At 43.0% G+C, this 26,675-nt stretch overlaps 1 protein-coding gene across 9 annotated transcripts in view; it reads right to left on the bottom strand.

Moving 5' to 3' along the window:
* Positions 1-26,675, bottom strand: part of BRD4 (bromodomain containing 4) — a 170,572-nt gene that overhangs the window by 131,587 nt on the left and 12,310 nt on the right. For 3 of the 9 annotated variants that reach the window (XM_074980063.1, XM_074980067.1, XM_074980064.1), the window contains exon 2: positions 24,107-24,157. The exons of 5 other annotated variants lie outside the window; for them this stretch is intronic. The gene's annotated coding sequence lies outside the window, so the exon portion shown is untranslated. Of the gene's footprint in view, positions 1-24,106; positions 24,158-26,675 lie in introns of those variants that run through there. One more of the 9 variants, XM_074980070.1, reaches the window with a different exon arrangement.

Raw genomic sequence — 26,675 nt, 5'->3', positions numbered from 1 at the left:
TGACTGAAGCCAAGTCCATTCTTAATTCATATATTTGCTGCGACTTTGTCTATCACTCACATGATTTGTACCCCCAGTTTTAAAATATTTTCCTCCCACAAATGACTATCGTGTGAGAAATCTATTCTTAACAGCCAAGCCAGTTGTTTTTCCAGCTTAAGATTATGAGAGCTTGATCAGCATGACTTCTGATTACCAGGCTCAAAAGAAAATTTCAAAGAACTTACACCAATTCATTTTTAGAACAACCTGATTCAAAAGTAAACAAAAGGTTGCAAAATCTGCAGTTTGAGCTCCTTCCCTTTATTGACACATTGTGCGAAACTGAATTTTTGTACTGCATTGCAACAAAAAATTGGAACAAACTTGATGCTGCATCTAGTACAAGAATCCAGCTTTCCAGCTTGATTCCTAATATTAAATGAGTATGTGGAGGAAAAAAAACAAGTGCATCCTTCACATTAAAAAAAACCTATTTTCAATAACAATGACTTAGCGTTGGAATTCTATTTTTATTTCTTGTATAAGTCACATTTTTTAAAAATTAAATCTGTATTTGGATATCCATTGATTTAAAAATCCTGTTATTTTATGAGGCCACCAAACTTTCTGGAGCCTGTAGGGACTCTGTGACCAAAAAAAGGTAGAAAAACCTCCAGGTCTGCTTTATAATTAAGTAAATCAATTGAGTGGGATATGATTGGTTAGGTAAGTCTGCTACAGTATGTTAGACTTGATTAGTTAAATTTTAGTAAAATAACTGGTATGGTTACAGTAGTCCCTCAAGTTATGCAAGGGTTGTGTTCCCACATACCCTGACATAACTCAACTGTCATGTAAGTCAGGCGGGGTGGCTTTTTTCCCCCCAGCGGAATGCACGTTCTGCAGCCAGGGAAACAGCAGGAAAACATGGAGCTCCTTTTGAAAAGGAAAGTCCTGACACTGGGTGTGCAGTTGGGGTGGGGGGTTGAACCAGAGCCAGGTGTTTTTGGGGGAGGAGGGTGAAGTGGGGGAGAGTTGAACCAGGGCCAGGGGGAGAGGGATTTTCAGCTGCGCTTAATTCACATCAATGCAACTTAAGCACAACTCAAAATCATTTATTTCGAGGGATTACTCTATAACCAACCAGGACTAAAAGTTTCACTATGTCAGGGTTTCCCAACCTATGGGTCATGATTACATTTGAAAAGCGCCCCAGCTGGGTTGGGCAGCTCCCCAGGTGACTTAAGAAGCCATTCACACTGAAATGGTGCTCAGCTTCTTAACTGACTTAACAGCCATCAGGCAATTAATCCAATCAATTACATTAAGTACCATTTAGCCATTCAGGGCAGGGAACTGCCCACCTGCATGTGAAGAAGGTACAGGGTAAACAACTAAGGAGCCAAAGGAATAGGGCCTTTGGCTGGGTAAGGGGCTGCCACAGTGCTTAGGGAAGGGGAGCTCTTAGGGTGGGGGCTTGGCTGGGCCCCACGCTGGTCAGGGGTGGAGCTGGCAGAGATATGGTAGAACTTTGCCTGGACAGATCGACAGATACAGCAAAAATAATATAAAAGATGTGTGGTGGTGGTGATGCGGTGGGTATGAAGGTGTGAGATTGTAGGAGTATAAAACAAACTACAGTAAACTTTTTCCATACCCAGCAGCCTCAGAATCAGGAAGTTGCCAGATGTTCTGGATAATAGAAAGGTATATCTAACAGTACATAACACTAAAGGAAAACAAGATTAGATATTAAGAAAAAGAAAAATGTATGCAGAGTACTTTATTTACCAACAACAGTAGCACTGTACACTTTACACTGTATTTATATCTACTTTAACTCTATTGTACATAAGGAAAACAAAAATTTACTTATGCTTAAAATGCCAGTTATTTGAGACTTCTGGATAACAGAATGCTGGGTATGAAAGTTCACTGTAAAAAGGAACCCTAGGCTGCAAAGCCCTGTTCTTACCATTGCAATCAGCTGCATTATAGAAGCACATTCAAATATGTTAATTTAATTTTGAGTGAGATTATCTGAACCCACAACTATTAGGAGTATGTTACAGAACTTCAGTGATTGTTCTAAACTTCTAATTTCCATCCTAAATTTTATCATAGCCCAATTTATACCCATTTATTCTTGTGGTAACATTGTCCTTTACCTTAAATAGCTTTCTACCCTCCCTAACGTTTATAGGACAGCAATCACATCCCTGCCTTGATCTTTGTTTTGCTGGGTGAAATAAGCCAAGCTCTTTGAGACTTAAGTAATTACATTGCTTGGGGTATGAAAATCCACTCCTCCTGAACGACTTATACTTTCCTAACTCACACTGTCCCTGTAGATCCACAGTGTCCAATGTGCTCCCTGTTCGCCACAAGTGGTGAACGAGTCACCCGAGTATGGCAAAATGCAGCGCAGCAAAGCTGCACACATGGAACACCTCTCTGCATAGGAGGTACGCGTGGCAGCAGCGGTTACGGCAACCCCTATAGCAGATTCTTTGGAATGACTCAGTCTACCCTGATGCAGCCTTGCCACTCCTGCTCACAAATGCCCAGCTCTTTGGTCCTGGCATGACTCCTGCAACTCCAGTCAGGAGCCACATGGCTTCTGCTGCCATGGTGCGCCCATGGGTAGGTACGGCACAACTGGTAAGCAGTGAGGTGGCCAAGTTTGCAGATGACACCAAGTTGTTCAGGACAGTCAAAACCAAAAGGGATTGTGAAGAACTACAAAAAGATCTCAGCAAACTGAGTGATTGGGCAGCAAAATGGCAAATGAAATGTAATGTGGGTAAGTGTAAGGTAATGCATGTTGGAAAAAATAACCCAAATTACACGTACTACATGATGGGGTCAAATTTAGCTACGACAGATCAGGAAAGGGAGCTTGGAGTTATAGTGGATAGTTCTCTGAAGACATCCACGCAGTGTGCAGTGGCAGTTAGTAAGGCAAATAGGATGTTAAGAATTATTAAAAAAGGGATCGATAATAAGACAAAAGATATCATACTTCCCCTATATAAAACTATGGTACGCCCACATCTTGAGTACTGCGTGCAGATGTGGTCTCCTCACCTCAAAAAAGATATATTGGCATTAGAAAAGGTTCAGAAAAGGGCAACTAAGATGATTAGGGGCTTGGAACGGGTCCCATATGGGGAGAGGCTAGAGAGACTGGGACTTTTCAGTTTGGAAAAGAGGCGATTGAGGGGCGATATGATAGAGGTATATAAAATCATGAATGGTGTGGAGAAAGTGAATATAGAAAAATTATTTACCTTTTCCCATAATACAAGAACTAGGGGACACCAAATGAAACTGATGGGTAGTAGGTTCAAAACTAATAAAAGGAAATTTTTCTTCACACAGCGCACAGTCAACCTGTGGAACTCCTTGCCCGAGGAGGCTGTGAAGGCCAGGACTCTATTAGGGTTTAAAAAAGAGCTTGATAAATTTTTGCAGGTTAGGTCCATAAATGGCTATTAGCCAGGGATAAAGTATGGTGCCCCTAGCCTTCAGAACAAGGGCAAGAGATGGATGGCAGGAGATAAATCACTTGATCATGGTCTTCTGTTCTCCTTCTCTGGGGCACCTGGCATTGGCCACCGTCGGCAGATGGGATGCTGGGCTGGATGGACCTTTGGTCTGACCCATTATGGCCATTCTTATGTTCTTATGGTGTAACCCCAGCTCCAGTGGCGACAGCTCTGGCAAGTCATTGGAATACAAAGTTTGGAGGGGTGGGGGTGAGGGGGTGCACAAATATACAGCAATCATAACCACAAGTGTGGTGATCCTTGAATTATTATTGGACAGCACTACTGTAGACAGTGCTTTGCCAATAGCAGAGCTCCTCCAGTTGACAAAGCCACTGCTTCTAGGGAAATTGTATACCTACATCAGTGGTTCTCACCCAGGTCCATAGAGATCTTCCAGGGGTACATCAATTTATCTGGATAGATGCCTAGTTTTCAACAGGCTACATAAAATGCACTAGCAAAGTCATTACAAATAAAAATGGCATACCACGACTGGCAAAGAACAGACAAAAGCATGGTCAGGTTGGAAGAAGTTAGCCTCAGTTTTTATTTAGAAAAATGGAAGAATCATCAAATTGTTGCCATTATTTTAAAATTTCCCACTGATTTTAAACAAAACGCTGCACTGCCTAAAAATCAAATACATCACACCATGTAGGGCCAAACTACAACAAAAAAAGCTTCAATACAGTTTTACTGACAAAGTCTCAATGTACACAAAGTTTATTTTGCTCAGGAAAAGTTACTGGCAAAAGCATTTTTTGGTCCGTATACGTGCATGCATACCAGAACATACACCACTTCTGGTAATAACATAGGCCACAGAACTTCTCCAAGGTATTTCCATTTTAAACAAGCATTGTTCTAGAAAGCACTCAACCTTGACTGAAAAAGTGCTATGCAGAGAATCTAGCAGAACCACAAACAATTGCTTCCAATGATTAACTATACTGATTATTAAAAATCTACACCACATTTTCAAATAAACTAATACATAATAAGGTCACTGGAACCAGACAATATTCAACCAAGAATTCTGAAGGAACTCAAATGTGAGAGTGCAGAACTATTAATTATGGCTTGTAGTAGGTCACTAAAATCAGCTTCCCTACCAAATGACAGAAGAATATCTACTATGACACCATTTTTTCCAAAAAGGGCTCCAGAAACATTCCTGGCAATTACAGGCCAGTAAGCCCAATTTCAGAACCAGACAAACTTATGGCAACTATAATCAAGGAAAGACGCAAAGATGAGCATGATTTGCTCAGGAAGAGTCAATTTTTTTTTTTTTTTTAGGGTGGAGGGAGAAATCATGTCTGACCCATATAATAGAATTCTTTGAGTGGAGTCAATTAGTTTGGGGACAAAGGAGATCCAATGGATACAGCGTTCTTAGATTTTAATGTCCATTATGGACTCTTCAGCAAAGAGGGAAGGTCCTCCCATGGGTCAATAACTGATTAAAAGATAGGAAACAACAGGAAGGAATAAACTCTCAGGTTTTCAGACTGGGTAGATTTAACTACTGGTGTCCCCCATCGTCTCTACTGGGAACAGGCCTATTAAACACTCATAAATGATCTGGAAAAAGGGTCAAAAGTGAGGTGGCAGGATCTGCAGGACAGTTAAAATTCAAAGCAAACGGAAGAACTTCAAAAGGATCTCAGAAAACTGGGTGACTGGGCAATGAAAAAGCAGATGAAATTTAATGTTGATATATGCAAAGTAATGCACATGGGAAAACAGATCCCAACTACCCATATTAAACAATGGAGGTCTAAATTACCTGTTACCAGTTAAGAAAGATTCTGGGAGGAGTCTTTGTGGATAGTTCTTCGAAAACATCCACCCAACATGAAGTGGCAGTCAAAAAAGCTCACATTAAGAACCATTAGGAAAGGAAAAGATAAGACGACAGAAAATATAATGCCTCTATATAAATCCACAGTACACCCACATCACAAATATCACATGTCGATGTGGTCGCCCCATCTCAAAAAAGATATATTGAAATTGCAGAAAGTACAGAGAAGGGCAATAAAAATTATTTGGGGTATGGAACAGCTGCTATATGAAGAGACAAATAAAATGGACTTTTCAGCTTAGAAAAGAGACAACTAATGAGGCACATAAACAGTCTATAAAATCACAACTGGTGTGGACAAAGTAAACAAGTGCAATTTATTTCTTCTCTTAAGAACTTGTATACCAAATAAAATTAACAGGCAGCAAGTTTAACACAAACACTTTTCCACACAACACAGTCAACTTGCAGGACTCCATGCTAAAGGATGCTGTGAAGGTCAAAGACTATAACAGGGTTCAAAAAAGAACCAGCTAAATTCATGAGGAAAAGTCTATCAATGGCTATTTTAAGCCAGAATGGAAAGAGAAGGTATTCCTAGCTGCTGTTTGCCAGAAACTGGGAATAGGCCACAGCATTGATCATTTTATGATTCATGTTCTATTCTTTCCCTCTGAAAACCTGGTCACTACTGGAAAACAGGATAATGGGACAGATGGTGGACTTTTGGTCTAACCCAATATAGCTGCTCTTATTTACAATCTTCAGCTTGCTCACACTGGACCTCATTATACCTTTGCCTGCCAGATTGAGTTACTATTAAATATTTATTCCTTAGACTGATCAAACCAACCCTTAATCATTTTTATTAATCAAACTAGGTAGAGATCCATGAGTCTCTCACTGTTAGCATATCTTCCACTCCTATACTGTGGTCTCATAGCCCTTCTCTGAACAAGTCTATTTATCAATATCCTTCTTCACGTGTGGCACAAGAACTGGACACATGATTCCAGCAGCAGTCACAGCAATGCCAAAAAGTGTAGCATAAATTTATTCCTACTCAACGTTCCTGTTTATATATTCAAGCCTGAATTACTATAGCTTAAAGCATGATCAGCTAATTATCACCATAAACACCCAAGTCCTTTTCAGTTTTTGCTTTCCAGGTTAGAAGACTGGAGAGTAAGCATGGCCCATATTTTATGTTTCAAGATATTCACTTTTACATATGGTTATACAGAATGACAAGAGCCCCATCAGCTGGTAGCAAAGGCCAGCTGAGAGTTAGGTGTCCGGAAGCCCCAGCCAGGGACAGGCAACTGCAGCTGAACCTACAAACCGCCTGGGCTAGGGAGTCCAACCCTGGGGACCATTCCTGCAGCAGGGAAGCTGACAGGGTCCAGGGATTCCCAGCAGGGCTGGCAGCAGGGGGCCCAGCAGCGGCCAGGAAGCAGGCAGTGAGTATGGAGCTGCAGCAGGGAGCCCCAGCTGGGAAGCAGGGCCTAGCCACTGGGAGCTCTTGCCAGCCTGTGAAGCTGCAATCAGGGTGGGCAGTGGGTGGGCAGGAGCCAACTGCCAGAAGAGCCCAGCCCAACAGCAGGAGCTGGAAGCTAGGAGAACACCAATGGCCTAGAGGGGAGTCCAGCACCAGGAGCGAGCAACTAGCAGGGGAGCCTTGACATGCTCTGGTAAATTCCCTGATTTGGGACCACTCTGAGCTTGAGGGTGTGGGACTAGGGAGGTTCAACCTGTATTAAAATGCAACATGTTGCAAAAGAAAAATCAGTACTAGGGCAACAAAAGTTTCTTGTGCAGACCTTGCATAAGCCTATTATGGAACAGACTTTAGCCGTTTTCATTATTTAACCACAAGAAAATGTGAACGGCAAAAAAGAAACTGATTTTTTTAAACTAGCAATTAACTAAAAAAAACGGTTTAACAAGGTTTCAGTGGAATACCCCTTCAAATCAAAATATAGTATTACAGCAGCAATTTATGTGGAAAATTGTATACAGAAACTCACTCTTTGGACAACTACAGATTTCAATGGCAACTTCAATGGGAGCCTTGGGATGCAGAGAGTTTCCATAAAATAGGCCTGATTACAAAATGTTTAATGTTATTGATAGGGAGGCACAGATTTCAATTGTCTGTAAGATTCCACATTTGTCCAAGCTACAGATCAGCTGCTTGGATAGCATGGTCCAACCTAATGGAACCTGTAGTCTTTGAAAGCAACTTCCTCACAAAGATTAAGGCACAGTACCAGATTAGAGAACTGTGTATCACACCTGACCCACTTTAAGGCTGTCTAGCTGATAGTATACATTTTAGAAACTGACAAAACAAAAAGCAGTCAAGTAGCACTTTAAAGTAAGTGCACTCTAAGCAGTCTTTGCTTTTTTGTAACTTGATGTAAATCTCTGTGTGTGACTTAAATTGCCTTGATTTAAATCAGTTCACCTATTCACAGATGGATCAACAGACACTCAGTTTCTAAAGTAACAGAGAGGAAGCCGTGCTAGTCTATACATTATCAAAACAAAAAGCAGTCAAGTAACACTTTAAAGACTAGCAAAATAGTTTATTAGGTGAGCTTTCGTGGGACAGACCCACTTCTTCAGACCATAGCCAGACCAGAACAGACTCTGGTCTGGCTATGGTCTGAAGAAGTGGGTCTGTCCCACGAAAGCTCACCTAATAAACTATTTTGCTAGTCTTTAAAGTGCTACTTGACTGCTTTTTGTTTTGATAGTGTATAGACTAGCACGGCTTCCTCTCTGTTACTTTAGAAACTGAGTGTCTGTTGATCCATCTGTGAATAGGTGAACTGATTTAAATCAAGGCAATTTAAGTCACACACAGAGATTTACATCAAGTTACAAAAAAGCAAAGACTGCTTAGAGTGCACTTACTTTAAAGTAAGCCCCACTGAACTCATGAGCCCTTCTGTTTTTTTGAGAAAACAAGTCTAGAATGGGGTTCCCACAGAAAAGCTGAGTTATCCTGAAGTAACAAAGGGAACAGATTTATGGCATCACCATTATGATTTGTGATCATGATGTTCCAAAATAAGGAGGTACGTATTATGTCACATAAAATAAGAAAATGACAGCGACGATTGACAACACTAGACTTCCCTTGCTGCAGCCTTCCTTACTATATAATTGGATGTGCTATATAATTAGATTCTAAACCTAGTTAACTAATTAAACAACCCACAAGGATTAGCTAAACTAAACATTTTTCCTGGAAATCGCTAACACAACAAAGAGCATGGGAATTTACTTGTCATATTACACCTATGTATACCAAAAGGCACAGAGTCTTGAAGAAATGGTGCATTGAATTATTTAAGTTACTAACCAGTTGAGCCACTCAGCCATATCCACATTTTCATTCACATCATTTTCCCCTGAGTAAGCAGTTTTCCTTATATTTCATTCTTGCAACTAGCCCTGCATCACCATCTTGCATTACTTACACTTGATATGTTTTCCATTTTTACCCAGGGAACATTTTTTTTTCCAAAATATTCCCAGATAGAGTCTCTCTCATGCCCAAAAACCATGGCAGTTTTTCTGTGGCAAACGTGGATGGAATATAGGAAACTGCATGTCTTCCCTTTCTCTTTCCAGTCCACTCCACTATTCCTTTCTAGCTTGCCTCCATCTTCACCTATACATTGTCTCTCTGTCTTTAGGACAGTGTCTTAACTCCTCTATTGAGCTTAGCCAAGGTCTGCCACCACATAAGCATGGAACAAAGGCAATCCTATCCAGCATATCTTACTTTTTAGATTGCTGAGAAAAACTGAAAGCCCAGAGCCTTCAGGAAGCAAGAGACAGTAGACCAGCTGGACACAGGTACCAATTACACGTACATTATATGTACCACACGTGTGAACTATGTGTTGGGAAAGTATCTCAAGCTAATTGCATTATTCCTTATGGATATCAATTCCCCTTTATAAATCACTTCACTGTAAGTTGCATTATTCAGGAACATAACCTGGGACATGTAACGAGGACCCCCGTGCTACCATATTTGATATGCAACTTCCTCTTATTACACCTTAAAGCTAGGTGAAGGTTTGTCATTGTGTCAGGAATCCGACTGTTTCTCGTCAATCGGAAAGGGAGGGGTCCAGTATCAGGGATAGTTATGCTCCAAAACAAGCACAGGAGGCAAGCAAGTGCAGGGAACAGTTATACTGCAATGACCACATTGGGGGGGACCACCTCTGTAACACAGTGACTGCCTGGGGGCAGGGGACTGCACTTTCCCAGCTACAGGTAAGTGGACCCCCTGCCCAACAGCCAGAGCCCAAACCCCTGGCCACAGCTCTGGACACTGGGGATGGGTGAGAAGCCTGGCTGACGGCAGCCTGGAATCCCCACTTGTTCCCCAACCTCCTGCTTTGATTCCTACACTCCCCACCATCTCCCAAACCCTACACCAATTACTACACCCCAACCCCCTACCTGAGCCTCCTCCACCTCCCTGTGCTGAGTCTTGAACCTCCCACCCCCCACAACCTCTACTACCTGGGCCCCCACAGGAACCCAAGCAATGCCAGGTACATCTGCCAGTTACAGTCTATTTTCCAGAGAATATTTTCTATTTTACGTAGGTGGGGGGGTTAATAGTTAACTGGTAGGGGGTGGAGCATCCCTTTGCCCAGTGCAGGCAGAGTGTTGCCTGCAAGTTACAGTTGCTCCAGCATGGCTAGAACAGCCCCCCTCTGTGGTAGCCCTGGGAACAGGGGAGGCCACTCCAGCCCAACCAGGGGGCCAGGGTTGCTCTGGCCACGCTGGAGTGCCCCCACCCAGAGCTGAGTCAGAACAGGCCCAGTCCTCAGACTCCCCTCCCCCACTTTACTGGTTAAAGGGTAGGTTAGCCTATCAGTTAACTGGTTAACCAATTAAAACAAGATTTTACATTACTAATTTTAAAAGACCCAAACATACCTAAAAAAAGTTCATTAGGTCAGAAAGTGTTTCATGGTGCTAGTATACTATATAATCTATTAAATTTAACCATTTTTCTCTTACGAAACAGTGTGCTGTTCAACTAACTTCATGTAGCTTTACAACTCCTCTCACATCTCTACATAGAGAACAATTTTTAACATCTCACTGTATTCATCTACTCCAGCCTTTCCTCTATAATTTCCCACTCTTGCAACAGTTTCATCAATGGTGGCCACAACAGGTATGAATGGTAGTCAGTATTTTAATCTTAACGAGACCATCTCAAAACAGCACTAGAGTTCTGTAAACTACGATGGCTGTCTTTCCATACTAGAACTCCCATTGTTGCTGCTGCCCAAAGGGCTGTTCCTAAAGTAGCAAGTGTGAAAAGTTAGAGGGGAAAAAAAGGGTAGACACTACTACATGCAGAACAACTAATCGAGTATAAAGATCACAGTCCAAGCAGACTAACTAGCCAGGCAACATACATTCCCCAACAACGAAGATTCAACAGTCATTTCCAAAAGTCAAACTTCCCATCCAGGCATAGATTTGTACAGCACTACAACACTTACTTACATGTCATGTAGACTAAATCACTGCTTTCTGGCAAGCAAGCCAATCCCCCCCCCTTCACAAAGCACTACAACAAAGGAGCTCTGAATATTAACCTACATTATGGTCTGACAAATACCATAAGAGCTACGTCTACACTTACAAAAAACTTCAAAATGGCCTTGCTAATGGCCACATGGAAGAATACTAATAAAGGTATGGAAATGAATATTCAGCACCGCATTAGCATGTCACCAGCCACAGCACTTCAAAAAGTGCCACAGTTTGCTCGCCCACGGCTCATCTACACACAGGTTCTTTTTGAAAGGAACCTGCCAACATTGAAATCCCCTTATTCCTATCACTGGTAGCATGCTAATGAGGCACTGAATATTCATTTCAGCACCTCATTATTCTTCTTCCATTTGGCCATTAGTATGGCCATTTTGAATTTTTTTTTGTGGTTGTTGTAAGCGTAGACATGGCCAAGGAGGCTAATTTGTTGCCTCAAAGAAACAAATCTCAACTGTCTTGAGTGGCTGTAGAAGCTTCTTCAATGGAGATTTTCAACAGGATGCTGAATAGCTATCCATCTTGTGTGCTTGGCTGTAGACAATGGATTGTGTGGTGTGTCTGGGATGGAAGCTGGAGGCATGAAGGTAGGCGTACCAGTCATCTGGACCCATGGGAAGGAGACTCTGGAGGAATTCCACTGGGACTTCAACAACTTTCACCCCAACATCAACCTCAGCCTGGAACAGTCCACACAGGAGATCCACTTCCTGGACACCATGGTGCTAACACACGATGGCCACATCAATACCACCCTGTACTGTAAACCCACCAACTGCTACACCTGCCTTCATGCCTCCAGCTTCCCTCCCAGACATGCCACACGATCCATTGTCTACACCCAAGCATTAAGATATAACCGCATTTGCTCCAACCCCTCCAACAGAGGCAAACACCTACAGGATCTCTACCAAGCATTCTTGAAACTGCAATACCCACCCGAGGAAGTGAAGAAACAGATCAACAGAGCCAGACGTGTGCCACGAAGCCTCTTACTACAGGACAAGCCCAAGACAGAAACCAACAGAACACCACTAGCCATCACCTACAGTCCTCAGCTAAAACCTCTACAGCACATCATCAGGGATTTACAACCCATCCCGGACAATGATCCCCCACTTTCACAGGCCTTGGGGGGCAGACCAGTCCTTGCCCACAGACAACCCGCCAACCTGAAGCAAATCCTAACCAGCAACTATACACCGCACCACAGTCACTCAAACTCAGGGACCCATCCACACAACAAACCTCGTTGCCAGCTCTGCCCACATATCTACACCAGCAACACCATTACAGGACCTAACCAGATCAGCCACACCACCGTGGGTTCATTCAGCTGCACATCTACCAATATAATTTATGCCATCATGTGCCAGCAGTGACCCTCTGCTATATACATCAGACAAACTGGACAGTCTCTACATAAAAGAATAAACGCACATAAATCAGATATCAGAAATGGCAATATACAAAAACCCGTAGGAGAGCACTTCAATCTCCCAAGCCACACAGCAGCAGACTTAAAAGTAGCTATCCTACAGCAAAAAAATGTCAGGACCAGACTCCAAAGAGAAATTTCTGAGCTACAATTCATCTGCAAACTCAACACCCTCAGCTCAGGCTTAAACAAACACTGCAAATGGCTAGCTAAATACAAAAGCAGCTTCCCCTCCCCCTTGGTGTTCACAGCTCCAGATCAACTGCTGGTAGTAAGCCTCACCCTTGCTGACTGAGCTAACCTTATCATCGCCACCCTTGCTCTGGCTTATTTATACCTGGCCCTGCAGATTTCCAAGACCAGCATCTGATGAAGTGAGTCTGTGCTGACGAAAGCTCATGCTCAAATCTTTTCTGTTAGTCTATAAGGTGCCACAGGACCCTTTGTTGCTGTTACAGAGCCAGACTAACACGGCTACCCCTCCGATACTCTCTATTGATAGCGAGAGCTGCTGGATGCGGCAGTGTTAAAGAGACGCAAACAGCTCCTTTAAGAGTCACATCCAGCTCCAAGCTGCTAGCAGCCCTTAACAAATCTAATTGCGACCTATGTTTGGGTCCCAACTCATAGATTGGGAATCCATGGTTTAGACACATCTTGCATCTTGGCAGGGGATTAGAGTTCACTAGATAACCCAGCTGGCATGGGTAATGACTATATTAAAGTGCTGCAGTTGTGACACTGAAGTGTTTTAAAATATACCCAAACAATTTACAGAGAAATTACCCAGTGATCCACTGTCCAGCTCCTCATCCTTAAGTGAATTTCATTCCACATTTAACCATTCTAAAAAAACCTGAAAGGAGACCTTATTCAGGTTGGTACCTCCTCAGATACAAGTACTGTTGTCTTTTAGCTCTTTCTTTAGTTGCATGGGAGACTTTTAGATCACAGGCTTAATTTATAAAGGCCAACTAATCCTGCATCAGTCAAAACTAACAACAAAAAGCAAACATTTTATCTTAAAACATGATTATGTTTTGTCTAGAGAATCCTACTATCAAAAAAAAAAAAGATGTACTAGAGAATGAAGGCCATTCTCAGAGCTTGCCTTGCAGTAAAAGAAAGACACTACATTTGAGAATGCAATTCCCTTGTTTCAAATTACAGTAAACCCTTGAAATGCACTATCTTGAACTGGGGTTAACTCACATTGACGCAAATTAAGAGCAACTCAAAATCCAGCTTCCCTGGGCCTTGGCTCAACCACCCCGCCCTGCATGGCCTGGTTCAAGCCCCCCAGCTCCAGCCCCTCCTTTTCCCCCCTCCCCTCACCAGCAGCCTGGCTCCAGCTCAACTCCATCCCCCCAGCCCTCCTGCATCCTTAACCCACCCCAGGCTTAACCCCCTGCCCCACCCATAGCCCCAACCTACCATCAGGCTTAACTCTCACCAACTACCCTCCCCAGCCCCAGGACTTACCTTTCAAAAGGAGCTCCAGGTACTCCTGCAGCTTCCCCGGCTGCGGAACATATGTTTCACCAGGGAAAAAGCCCCACCCCAACTTACGCAAAATTCAAGTTATGCGAGGGTGCATGGGAACACAACCCTCGCATAACTCAAGGAACTACTGTAACACACACAGTTCCTTTAGCCTTTGCTAATACAGTAAAACCCCGATCATCTGACTCTAAGTTACCCAACATTCTCTTTTACCCACACTGCTCTCAGGAGTCAGATAATCTCCTGCAGCACCTGGTCACCTGCCCTGTAGAAGGCACCCAAGCATCCCCCTTTGTCCTCTCCACACACGCACCCTTTTAGCTTATCCAACCATTGGTCAGTCATGATTATGTCAGATCACTGGGCGTTCATTTCATGCCTTTGATCACGTCTTGCTCACCTCTGGATCCTCTCCACTTTCTCTATAATCTTTATATACATCAGTGACCAAAACAGGACAGTACTGTAGCTAAGGAATAACAAGAGCTAAGTAAAGCAGTACAATCTCCTCCCATGAGTTGCAGGCCATGTCTCTCAATGCAATCTAAAACTACATTTGTTTGGTTTGTTTGTTCTGGTTTCGTTTCGGATTTTTGACAACAGCAGCACATTGCTGATGAATATTTAAGTTCTGATACACCAGAACTCCCAGATCCTGAGTGGTGCAGCTGCCAAGCCTATTATCTCCCATTCTGTATTTTCCCTTAAGTGTAGGATCTTACATCTGCCTTTGTTGAATTTTGTTTTATCATCTATAGTCCAGTTCTCCAATTTACCAAGAGCCCTATGAATTTAATTCTAGCTCTATCCTCCAAAATACTGGCAATCCTCATCTCCACCACAGGTTCTAGGTCATCTACAAATTTAGTGTGTGCTTTACACCACATGCACCCCACTGGGACTCTTCCTGCAGCCTGCCCATCCCCTCTCTGGTCCCCTTCCCCACACGCCTCTGACATACTAGGGCACCTGATCTGTGAACCTCCTGCTCCTACCAGCACTTTCAGAGCACTGTATAACTGCTGATTCATGCTCTGTCCCCACTCTTCCACCTCCCTCCCAGAGCTACACCACCACAAACCAGCTGTTCTGGAGGGAGGGTGAGAAGCTAGGATAAAGCAGGAATTAGGTGATCTGTGGTGCTCTGAAGTGCTGGGAGAGAGGGGGAGGAGTAGGAAAGGCTGGGGCTCCCATGTCCCAGGTCACAAGAGGCACATGGGGGAGGAGAGCAGACTGGGTCCACAGCCACAGGTAGAACCCCTGTGGGCTGCTGCAGCCCACTGAGATGAAGGAGCACCACTAATGCAGCCTCCTCACTCATCTTGGTTGCCCATCATTGCTGTATAACATCTTTATTAATGATGACTTGGATAAAAGGTCAACACCAGACCTTGAACAAGATCCCTGTAGAACCTCACATAAGTGCTACCTGTGAGCTGAGCACTTGAGTAGCCACCCAAAAAGACAGATTCAAAAGCTACCCAGCTGATTAACAAAACATCCAAAACACCCATAGCCAGCAGTATGTTGAATATCTGCACATGTTTCAGTGCATGTAAAATTCATTCATTCTGCACAGGGATCAAAAAAAATTATCCAATCTGATATAATTCCATTAATAGTTAACTCTTTATTTATGGTTGTTCAACCGGTTGTGTTTCAACTTAAGATAGTTCTACCTACCTCACATTTCTCCAGTTTACTATCAATATGCCATGTTGGACTGTCAAATGCCTTCTGATATCTACTGCATTCCCCCATCCACTAAAGTTACTTCATCAAAAGGAAGAAATCAAGCTGGTCTCCCGTATTGTGCTTGGTAAATTCACACCGGGGCCTAGGGATTTGTTAACTGAATATTTTGTAATATTATTCCAGTAGCTTCTCAGGCAGATCCCCAGCTCCTGTTTTCTCAAGATAGGCAAATCCCTTCTCCAGTCTTCCCAAACCTCTTCAGTAAATGTTTAAAACCAACAATTCGCATATCAGTATTTACATGAGATACTGTAATTAGTCATTACAGTTTCCCTTTATTGATTAGGACAGCAGATTTGCCCACTTGATAAACTGCCTCCAAAAAGAATGGAAAAAGAAAGAATAGGAAGTTAGACAATGTAACAGGATACATGGCACTTGAGACAACTGAATAATCCAAACCTAAATTCCCAATGACCTGAGGTGGGGGGGGTGGGGATTATGGCCAAGAACGCTGGCCTTTTCCACATTTTAAAGTTCAAGTTTAAAGTCCATGTTTGGACTGGCATTCCATAGGAAGGTTAGTTCATCACCAAGGTGAACCAATGATTTCTCATAGAATCACATAGAAATTCTCATCATACAGAAATTCTGGTAGCAACAGTAGTTTTCCAGTGTGAAATTCAACTGCTGTAAACACAAGCTCACCCTTTACTTCCTGCAAAAGCTTGCCTCATTCAGTTTCTGCAACACGTAAGGCATGGTTTCTACAAAAAAAAACAAAACCTCATTTGCTACACAACCCGATTCATTTCTTAAGCTTTGTCCATCCTATGCACTGAATGAGACCACAATGTCATGCAAAACATGGTATTACCTAATTAAAAACTGTATCATTATACACAAGGATCCATTATACACGAGCATTTCTTAAATTAAAAGTGATTTACGTTGTCAACTTAACTTCCGTAATTTCTTAGGTTTTATAAAAGCAAAACTAAAGAACAAATCCTGCCAGGTGGAACCACAGAGACCCCAACACACTGAGACATCAGTAGATTTGGAATCCAGAATGGCTTAAGTCAATGAAGTATCTAGCTCTTATCTGTGGATGGTGGGGAACCCACAGCTCAGCTGGCTCAGCAAAGCTCTGGGCTCTCCCACTCCAGCATCCAGTGCACTGTGGAGCCATGAGTCTTGCAAAGCAGAGTCAGGTAAACCTTAGCCTGATCCAGCCTGTGGGCTCTGCCCAGCAGGGGAAGAAGCAATTCCAGGTGCTGCTGCTGCTGCCAATCCCCATCCAGAGGGGGAGGCAGTGCTGAGAAGCATTAACTGGATGCTTTCCCTCTGCTGCTCTGTTTGGATGGAACTGTGGCCAATAGGAGCAGCAGGAGGAGGGGCGCACTGTGCCTGGAAGTGGCAGGGGACACAGCCATTTTTCACCGTATCCCAGAGCCTAAAGGGGCCCACAAAATTCTACTAGTCTCTCCCCACCTAGATTCTGTGGCTGGTGTGGGAGGGGAATGTCTTTTACTCCTGTTTTTCAGTCAAAGACTATGTCAGTGAAGCGTGGGTTTGTTTTTCTTTTGAGTTTTGCCGGGGGGGGGGGGGGGGGTTGCTTCCAGGTGTGTGTTGCCTCCAAATCCAAAAGTGGTTTGCCACCCCTGCTCTTCCTTCTCTACAATGCCTAAGCACCATCAGAGAAACTCCTGGTTCTCAGTTCCTGTCTGACCAACTGCAGGAAACTTACTCCTTAGACCCAGAACAGAGTGTGCTCAGTAGGACTGAAATACAGCTCTGTAGAAGTGGGCTATACCCGCCCACAGACAATGTTTAGAGAATTTTATTGCTGGCCTCTCAAACACCACTTCTGACTACATGCAGTTATTTTCAGAGGCTTGTATCTTGGCCAAATTTGGTTCAATTTTCAGTGACATTAAAAGGCACCTGTGACCCTAGTCTTATCTCCTGCATATCAAATTTCAAGTTTCATCTCTAAAGCACAAAGATGATCTATCTTTTTAACCAAAAAGCTTTAAGATTTCCCAACCTCAACACTGGCAAAGCACAATACAGGTTAAATCTCTCTCATCCAGCACCCCTGGGATAATGCCAAACCAAAGAATTTATCAAATCACAGGAGGTCAATATTGTCTAGCAGCATTGTTAATGCTTCTACTGCTTACTTTGTTCTTACAAGACATTTAGGCGTAAATTAGTTAAACAGCACAAAACAGATGGAAGACTGACAGTTGTAAACAAAGTTTATGGGACTGTAGGAAAATTGGCCACACCCATTATAAAATGTGCATTCAGCTAACTAAAATTATACCAGAACATGGACATTGCCAGACTAGAATGGTTCAACCTTTATTTCCCCTCAACCTCATTTTCTGAAGCAAACAGTTTTTACCGAAACTTTCAAAGTTATTCAACCACAGGCAGAGACTCAGCACCAGAAATTTAAGTTGAATTAAAATCTGACAGTTATATAAGCAACTGAAAAGAAGATTTTACCATGGAAAGAGTCAGACTACTTTAAGTTTAACGGACACTGGCAGTCCTGCCTGTAATCTTCTTTTTGCATCTTATATCTGTGTTTTTCAAGATTTATAGAACCTTTTCAGGCCCCTCATATCAGTTTTGGGCAGAAGACCTAGAGAGATAGCATAAGAAGAACAAACAACTACCACAAGACTTGCAATAAAATAGCACTCACAACACTGATTTGCAAGCAGAAGTTAAAATAGAGGAAATTTCAACAGGTTTTTATTTTTAATATTAAGACTGAAATGTAATCTTTTACAACACTTAACACACCACAGCAGCAAGTCTGTTAGAGAATCAAGTGATTTCTCTCTACTGTTTTTGATGCCAGTACGATTGCCCTGCATTTCATCATCTATCCAATGTCAAACCTGTTGCACAAACACCTATTCAAACATTAAAGATGAATATGGAGAGTTACCAATTGCTTTAGCTTTGCAAAGCACATAGTAAAGCAGCTGTTTAGTTAAATAGGACTCTGTGCACAGTCTTCCCAGCTGTGATACCAAAGTATTAGTTTTCCACACCAGTGGAGCTATTTTGTTAAACCACTTCTTTACATACAAAGCCATTACAGCCACTTTTGTAAACTGGGATATTTAGAAAGAAAAATTACTGGTTCAAAAAAAATTTTGTTAGTTTGCAGTAGAGCCCCTGGACTTATGTGTAGGTTGCGTTCCTGGGCAACCATGTGCAAGTAAAATTTCATGCAAGTTGGGACTGGGTGAGGGAGGGTCCCTGCTGCCTTCAGGTCTCCCCCGGTCCTAAACGCACCTGGCTTCCTGCTGCCCTCCCCTGCTTGGTTTTGAAATTCCTTTGCAGATTAAGTGCACAGACTAACACCACTGCTCATCCTGGCAGTACCCGCTCCAGCAAGAAGAGCATCAGCAATGTTACTTTCTCTGTTCTTTCTTGAGGCAAACTAGTGTGGGTATAGAGAGACTTTAAAAGAAACGGCAAAAAGAATGAAACCTCCCACAGACCACCAGAGAGATTCAGGAGGAGCAGAAATCTGTTCTAATTTTCCAGAAAGTTTTTTTCAGAGCAACAGCAGTAGCAACACAATTCAGCATGCTGAGGGAAGTAAAGGGAAAAGTGACTACCCCAGAGACGAGCAGAGAAAAAACAGGAAGAAGGATACAAGAGGAAAACAAAGAAGAAAATAGCTGCATATAAATGCTTAATTTTAAGAAAGATTTTAGTAGACAAGAGCCAACCCAATTTAGAAAAAAAATCACTTTCTCCACAAAAAATGGGGAAAAGGAAAGAAACTTCCAACTTCTATGCCCCTAAGCAAAGCATTTCATACCCAAAACATGTAATGATTTTGCAAAAGCCTTTTTTTTTTTTGATATCTGGAAAAGATGCTGGAAAAACTCATCAATTTGTAAGGCAATGAAAAGATAATGGAGTAATACTAACAGCCAACAATGATTTGCCAAGAGTACATCTTGCCAAACCAACCTAATTTCCATCTTTGACTATGTTCCTAAACTAGTGGATGAGGAAAAGCAGACATGTTTTGATTTTACTAAGGCTTTGATAGTCTAGGTGTAGGCAAGATCCAGACTGCCAAGCCTTTGGATAGGGCCCGAGGCCCAGCCTGCCAGGACACTCAGCAAAGCTCCAAGGCTTGCCACAGCCCCAGCTGACTCAAAGCAGCTGGCTGCTAGGCCATGTGCCTCCAGCCATCATGCCACTTGTGGGCGTGGGGGGATGGACTGTGTGTGCTACCCTGGCTTCCAGCACAATCCTCATTACAATCAGCCGCCTGAAACACAGCTCCCATTGGATGGATGATGGTACTTGGGGCATGGACAGCATGCAAAATTTACTCCCTACAGCACCAGGAGCAGAGAGGTACATCAAGCAGCCACCTGGTTTGAGCAGCCTGGGGCTATGGCAAGCAGGCAAGTGGCTGCTGGCCAGGAGCCTCCTGGTCAGTGTGCCTTTGACACACCACCCCTCTTGCACCCCCTCCTTTTACCCAGGTCACAACTAGCTCCCAGACCCTAGCCCCTGTTCTACCACCCTCCTCCAAGCCAGAATCCTCTCCTGTACCCATACCCCCTCCCAGACCCTTCAATCCCCTGCCCCAAAATTCTCTGACCCCACATCCTCTCCTGCATCCTAATTCCCTACTCCAAGCTCCCTCTACCTTACAGCCTACACCTCCTCCATAGAAAAGTGCAGCCTTTAACCGCTTACCAAAATCTTGGAGTGGCCCCTCTCCCATCAAATACTATTATCCAGTCCCTGTGATAGTCCCTAGTTTGCTTACGAGAATGAAGGGGTTCTACATTATGTTACTATAAAATAGATATGCAGCTAATTAAAGACTATACTCAAAGTCTCCAACTGGGAGGTTGACAAATATTCAAATATTCGCACAATAGAAAGGTATACCTAGCAACGCATAACACCAGAGAAAAATAAGATTAGATATTAACAAAAAAGCATGCAGAGTACTTTATTTACCAACAACAGTAACACTGTACACTAAACTTATACTGTATTTGCTGTTTTCCATAACTACAGTATAGCAAAAATAAAACTAAAATTTACTTATGGTTAAAATGCTGGTTATTCGAGAGTTCCAGATAACAGAATGTCAGATATGAAAGTTCACTGTACTAGGCGTGGTCCTGAACAGCGTTCCCAGGAACCAGAGTGCTTGGGCAGCCACTCAAGAGATTCAAATGCGATCCAGCTGATTAGCTGAGTGCCCACAGCCACCAGCATGAGTTTCTACTGGTAGTGCACAACCCCACATGCCTCAGTGCACATAAAATTTATTCCAGATGAGGAAGGAAAAAATTAGAGGGAACATTAGTCTTCAAGGGATAAATGATAAACTCAATGCTCTTTAGCCTTTTCATTAATGACTTGATCAAGCTGGTCCAATTGGTAACCTGCAAGACAACTTGTCCAGACCCCAAATACATCCCCCAAGCAGCAGATCTGCTCTACAATATGGGACCCACAAGACGCGCAAGGTCATACTACATGGAGGACACCATTTTGTCCAGCAGATATTTTCTGCAAAATGGTATCCTCTATGTGGTGTGACTTCTCATGCTCTTAGCATTGAGGACACCATTTTGCAGAAAATATCTGCTGGACAAAATGGTGTCCTCAACACTAAGAGCATGAGAAGTCACACCACATAGAGGATACCACTTTGCTTCCCCACCATTGAAAAGTCTGAACCATTCTGATTTAGATAGGAGCAGAAAATATGCTTATAAAAGCTGCAGATAAAGCCAAGCTGAAAAGGGTTGCAAGCATTTTGAAGGACAGGATTTAGGAATACATCCACAGAACTATAGTCCAGGGGTGGGCAAAATACAGTCCACAGGCTACATCAAGCCCACCAACCAGCTGGATCCAGCCCCCAGGAGCCTCCATCAAGTTCCCCACCTATCCTGTCCTCACAGAAGCTCTCTGAATGTTGCCACTCCCACTGCACTATTTCTGGCCAATGGGAGGAGCCTGTTTGCAAGACAGATGGTGTTCAAGGTACCTCTTCCCCCTCCAAGCTTGCAGTCTTCTGCAGCAGCTGCACATAGCCCCTTGCAGCCAGAGCAGGGACGCTGGCTGCGGAGCCAGCTGGCAATCACTGAAGTGACTTCCAATCAGAACCTGCCTGCCTACCCCTTCCCTCCACTAGCCCTCTGCCTCTCTACCTCCTGTAATTGAAACGCTCTGTACCCTTGCTCCCATGCCTGTAATCCTTCCCAGACCATGCACCTCCTCTACTCCAGTCACAACCCAAATCCATGTACCCACTCCTGCAATAGGTTACAACCCCCTCCCTTCACCCAAACTCCCTCCCAGATCCCACACACCTCCTGCATCTCAGTCCCCAACCTTCCTTCTGCACCCACCCTCCATCCCAGACCTTCCTCCATTAATATCATGAAAGAGTGCAGTTCTTGACTACTTAGCCAAATTATTGGCGTGCTCCCCTATTAAAAATCATTGGCAAGCCCTGGTATAGACATATAAAGCAAGCCTTATTTCTGTGAACATTTCCAGTGACTTATGTTTTGTTTGTAAAAATAATTTAAACTAATAGATCTAAAATTCACATGAGAGCTATGCAAGAAAAAAAATTCTATTAAAAATATTCTATTCCTTGCACATTTAAGCATCTTGAGTGAGGTCTGAGATCACTCATTTAATATAAGAAATCTATTCTATAATAAGACTCCTACTCTCTGATAACACAGGAATACCAAATTCTCTAGGCCACATCTTCATTGTAGCCCGTATCTGAGTTTCTTTCTACGGTGCACTGCAAATCAAACCACAGTTCTTAGCAACAGGTGCCATGGAAGACTTTTCCTACAAGCATGGAGAGTTAAGCAGCCATAAGCTCTGGGGAAAAAAAAAAGATACCTTGAGGCAAGCTGAATGCTACCTACTGTTATTTGAAATGGATCAAGGTTGCAGGAGTAATTATTTACAGCTGGTCAAAGATTAGCAAAGAGCAATAAAATGTAGTAACAAAAAGACAAAGTTTTGGCTATATGGTAAAGCCTCCATTTTATGGACCCTGATTTAGCAGACTTCAGGAACCCTGATTTTACAGACTTTTGTGTTTAACAGACATCCCCTCCCCCATTAGTCTGTTAAATCGAGAGTTTATCGTATTCTGAAATTCATCTTATCAATAAGAACACACTGGATTAATAAAGCCACAAGAAGTCCTTTAGCACCTTATAAACATTTATTGAAGCATAAGCTTTTGTGGGCAGAGACCCACTTCATCAGATGCACCTAGATGCACCGTTCTCCCACAGGAGGTGCCACAGTAACGAGGCAATTCAAAGCAGGCTAAGGAGGCACTAACATGCATATTCACCATCTTATTAGCATAATGGCAGCCACAAGAACAGACTTCGAATTGCAGATTGACAGCAAAGATGGGGACAGCTTCAACACAAGCACTTCACTTCAACATTCCCTTTCTCCCACAGAACTAGACTGGAGTAAGGGAATGCTTCAAATTGCCTCCTTACCATGGCACCTTTGACAGGAGAATGATAGTGTAGCAGCAGCCTCAATTATGGGAAAACCTCCGTTGCAAGGCTAAATGCTGGAAATAAAGCTAAGGGTGTGCCTTCACCACCCAGAAGATTGACGCAGTCAGACTTGGGGTCTGATTTTGCACACCTAGTGGAACACACAAACATGAAACTATTGGGGTTGACAGCTGACCCCGTACTTCTGTCAACCTCCCTTACTAGTGAGATTGAGGAGAGTTTCTCCCGTCCACCTCCCTCAGTGAGGGCATCCAGGTAAGTCGTCATAAATATGTCAATTCTAGCCATGCAATTGCTTGTACCGCTATCTACTACTGACTTTCAAGTCTAGTGCAAACCTGGCCTAAGCCACACAACCATATTACAACGAATTAAAGAAAACTAGAAGCAAGCACTGTTTCCCCAAGAGCAGTAGTAAAGGCATCAGCAGAATCTCTTGGGGGGGGGGGGGGGGGGGCGGATTCTAAAGTCTGCAAACCTGAGTCATTATTTCAGTCTGAGTTAAAAAAAAAAAAAAAAAAAAACCTCTAACATTCTATACACACTCATCCCTCCTTAAAACGAGTACTTTACTTACAAGCACTCAGTAAAATGACAGATACATATACCTACATTTATTCACTAGATGAGTGAACTCCCCGCCCCCACTAATACGACTTACCCTACTCCCTGAAGGCCCAATGCGCCTCAGCATGAACCCCCCCACCCACAGCAACCTGAACCTCCCGCCCAACCCACAGACCCAACCCGCAGCAGCCTGAACCCCCCGCTCCTTCCCGCAGCCCCAACCCACTGCAGCCTGAACTGCCCACCCACTTCATGGATCCAACCCACCACCAGGTTTTAACTCTCCCTCCCACTCATGACCCCAAACTGCCTCCAGCCTTTAACCCTCACAAACTGCCCCCCACAAAACACAAGGTTCACTTACCTTTCAAAAGCAGCACCACATGCCGTCACTCCTTCACTGAGTTACAAGCACCTGGAACAAATCAGAGACTTTTACATGTATTTTAATGGAAATTAAGTGTCCCTCTTTCAAGTTTTCACCTTCCAGCAGGAATCTGGGAACCAATTGTGCTCGTATAGTGAGGGAGGAGTGCACTTCTATTTCACCAAATCAAAGTAAGTGATCTCAAACATCACTCAAGATGCTTATCTTCTACAGTAACGACATGCAAACTGTAGCTCATCAGGATTGTATGAGTGGACCACAAAACATTTTGTTTACAGTTGCCCACACACAAGGTTGCCACATTTTGCTGATTTCCATTCATGTAGTTTTTTTTCTACTAGTATTATTTAAATGACACTCATGTAAAGCAAAGGCACATGAAATGAAGTATCAGAGGGGCACACGTTAGTTTGTGTCCACAAAAACAATGAGAAGTCCTGTGGCACCTTACAAAACTATCAGGTATTTTGGAGCATAAGTTTTCATGTGCAAAGACCCACTTCATCTCATGCAGTGATTCAGTTGGCACACCATGCAAATTCTATATACACAAGAACTGTTAGCAAAACTACCTTATCCCAAGAAACTGTCTTGGTTACAGCACTCTTGTGGTCCACTGATAAATGAAAGAGGGCCACTCACATGTCCCACTCAACAAGCCTACAATACTTATTGCTGTTCTACAGTAAATTCCTTGATAGTTTTGGATGATCTATACATATTACTTCTCTGGAAGTTTTGCACACTCAAAATTCATTGACTATCTTAGCCAGTTTCTTCCCCAAGAAAACATTTCTGCACTTGTGCTCACTCCTGTTCACTGGATCACACTCAGCCTGACCACCCACTCTACACACACCCAAAAAATAATCAAGAGGAAGACAGAAGCAACACAAAATTACTTCAGACCATTTCTCTAGTTTGTCCAGATTATACTATAATCCTATCCTCCAAAGCACTTTCAATCCCTCCCATGGTAATACTCTACTCCTTCCTTCCCCACCCACTCTCCACCCCAGCTTCCTGCTATATAAACCCTGGATTTTGTTGGGGGGGATTTTTTTTTGTTTTTTTGTTTTTTTTTTTAAAAACACTCCATTTCCATCTGATAAAGTGAGTTTTACCAACGAAAGATCATAACCTAATAAATTTGTTAGTCTCTAAAGTGTTACTGGACTGCTTATTTGTGAAACTGAAGGCTAATGCGGCTATCCCCTGAAAGTTTATAAGTGTATTCTCTATGCCATAATCTAAATTACTGATGAAAATAATGACCACCAACCGACACCTGTGGGACCCCACTTGATACGTCCTTCCATCTTCACTGTGAATCATTAACAACTAATCTCTGAGAACAAAAAAGCAGTCAAGTAGCACTTTAAAGACTAACAAAATAAATTTATTAGGTGAGCTTTTGTGGGACAGACCCACTTCTTCAGACCATAGCCAGACCAGAACAGACTCAATATTTAAGGCACAGAGAACCAAAAACAGTAAACAGTGTAGACAAATCAGGAAAAAAAAAAGTTACCAAGGTGAGCAAATCAGAGAGAGTAGAGGGGCGGAGGGGTAGTCAAGAATTAAATTAAGCCAAGTATGCAGACAAACCCCTATAGTGACCCAGAAAATTCCCACCCCAGTTCAAACCATATGTTAATGTGTCGAATTTGAATATAAAAAAGTTCAGCAGCCTCTCTTTCAAGAGTGTTGCGAAAATTCCTCTCCAGTAACATGTAAACTCTTAAGTCATTAATGGAATGGCCCACTCCATTAAAATGCCAACTAACAGCTTTGTAGGTCAGGAGTGTTTATGTCTAAGAGAGTTTGAAGTCTGTCCAATATACAAAGCATCTGGGCATTGTTGGCACACGATGCCATATATGATGTTAGCTGAGGAACAAGAGAATGTGCCCGTGATTCTGTGAATACCTTGGTTAGGTCCAGTGATGGCATCTCCAGAAAAGATATGTGGACAAACCTGGCAACAGGCTTTGTTGCAAGGAAAAGTTCCAGGACTGGTGTTCCTGCGGTATAGACTGTAGCTGTTGGTGAGGATCCTCATAAGGTTGGGAGGTTGTCTGTAGGAGAGGACAGGCCTGTCACCTACAGCCTTCTGGAGTGTGGCATCCTGATTAAGGATAGGTTGTAGGTCTTTAATAATTCATTGCAGTGGTTTGAGTTGAGGGCTGTAGGTGATGACCCAGGGGCGTTCTGTTCTTGGCTTTTTTGGGGCCTATCTTGGAGTAGCTGGTCTCTGGGTATTTGTCTGGCCCTCTCAATTTGTTTTTTTTATTTCTCCTGGTAGCTAATTCAGGTTTATGAATATTTGGTAAAGATCTTGTAGTTTTCAGTCTCTGTCAGTAGGATCAGAGCAAATGTGATTGTACCAAAGGGCTTGACTGTAAATAATGGATCTAGTTATGCAGGCAGGATGGAAGCTAGAAGTGTGTAGTGAAGTATTGCGATCAGTGGGTTTCCAATACAGCGTGGTACTGATCAAGCCATCCTTGATTTGTACTGTAGTGTCCAGGAAATGTCTCTCTCG

This window comes from Carettochelys insculpta, chromosome 29 (genome assembly GCF_033958435.1).
Source record: "Carettochelys insculpta isolate YL-2023 chromosome 29, ASM3395843v1, whole genome shotgun sequence".
In the NCBI taxonomy this organism is placed as follows: domain Eukaryota; kingdom Metazoa; phylum Chordata; order Testudines; family Carettochelyidae; genus Carettochelys; species Carettochelys insculpta.
This window is presented reverse-complemented; position numbering and strand designations above follow the sequence as displayed.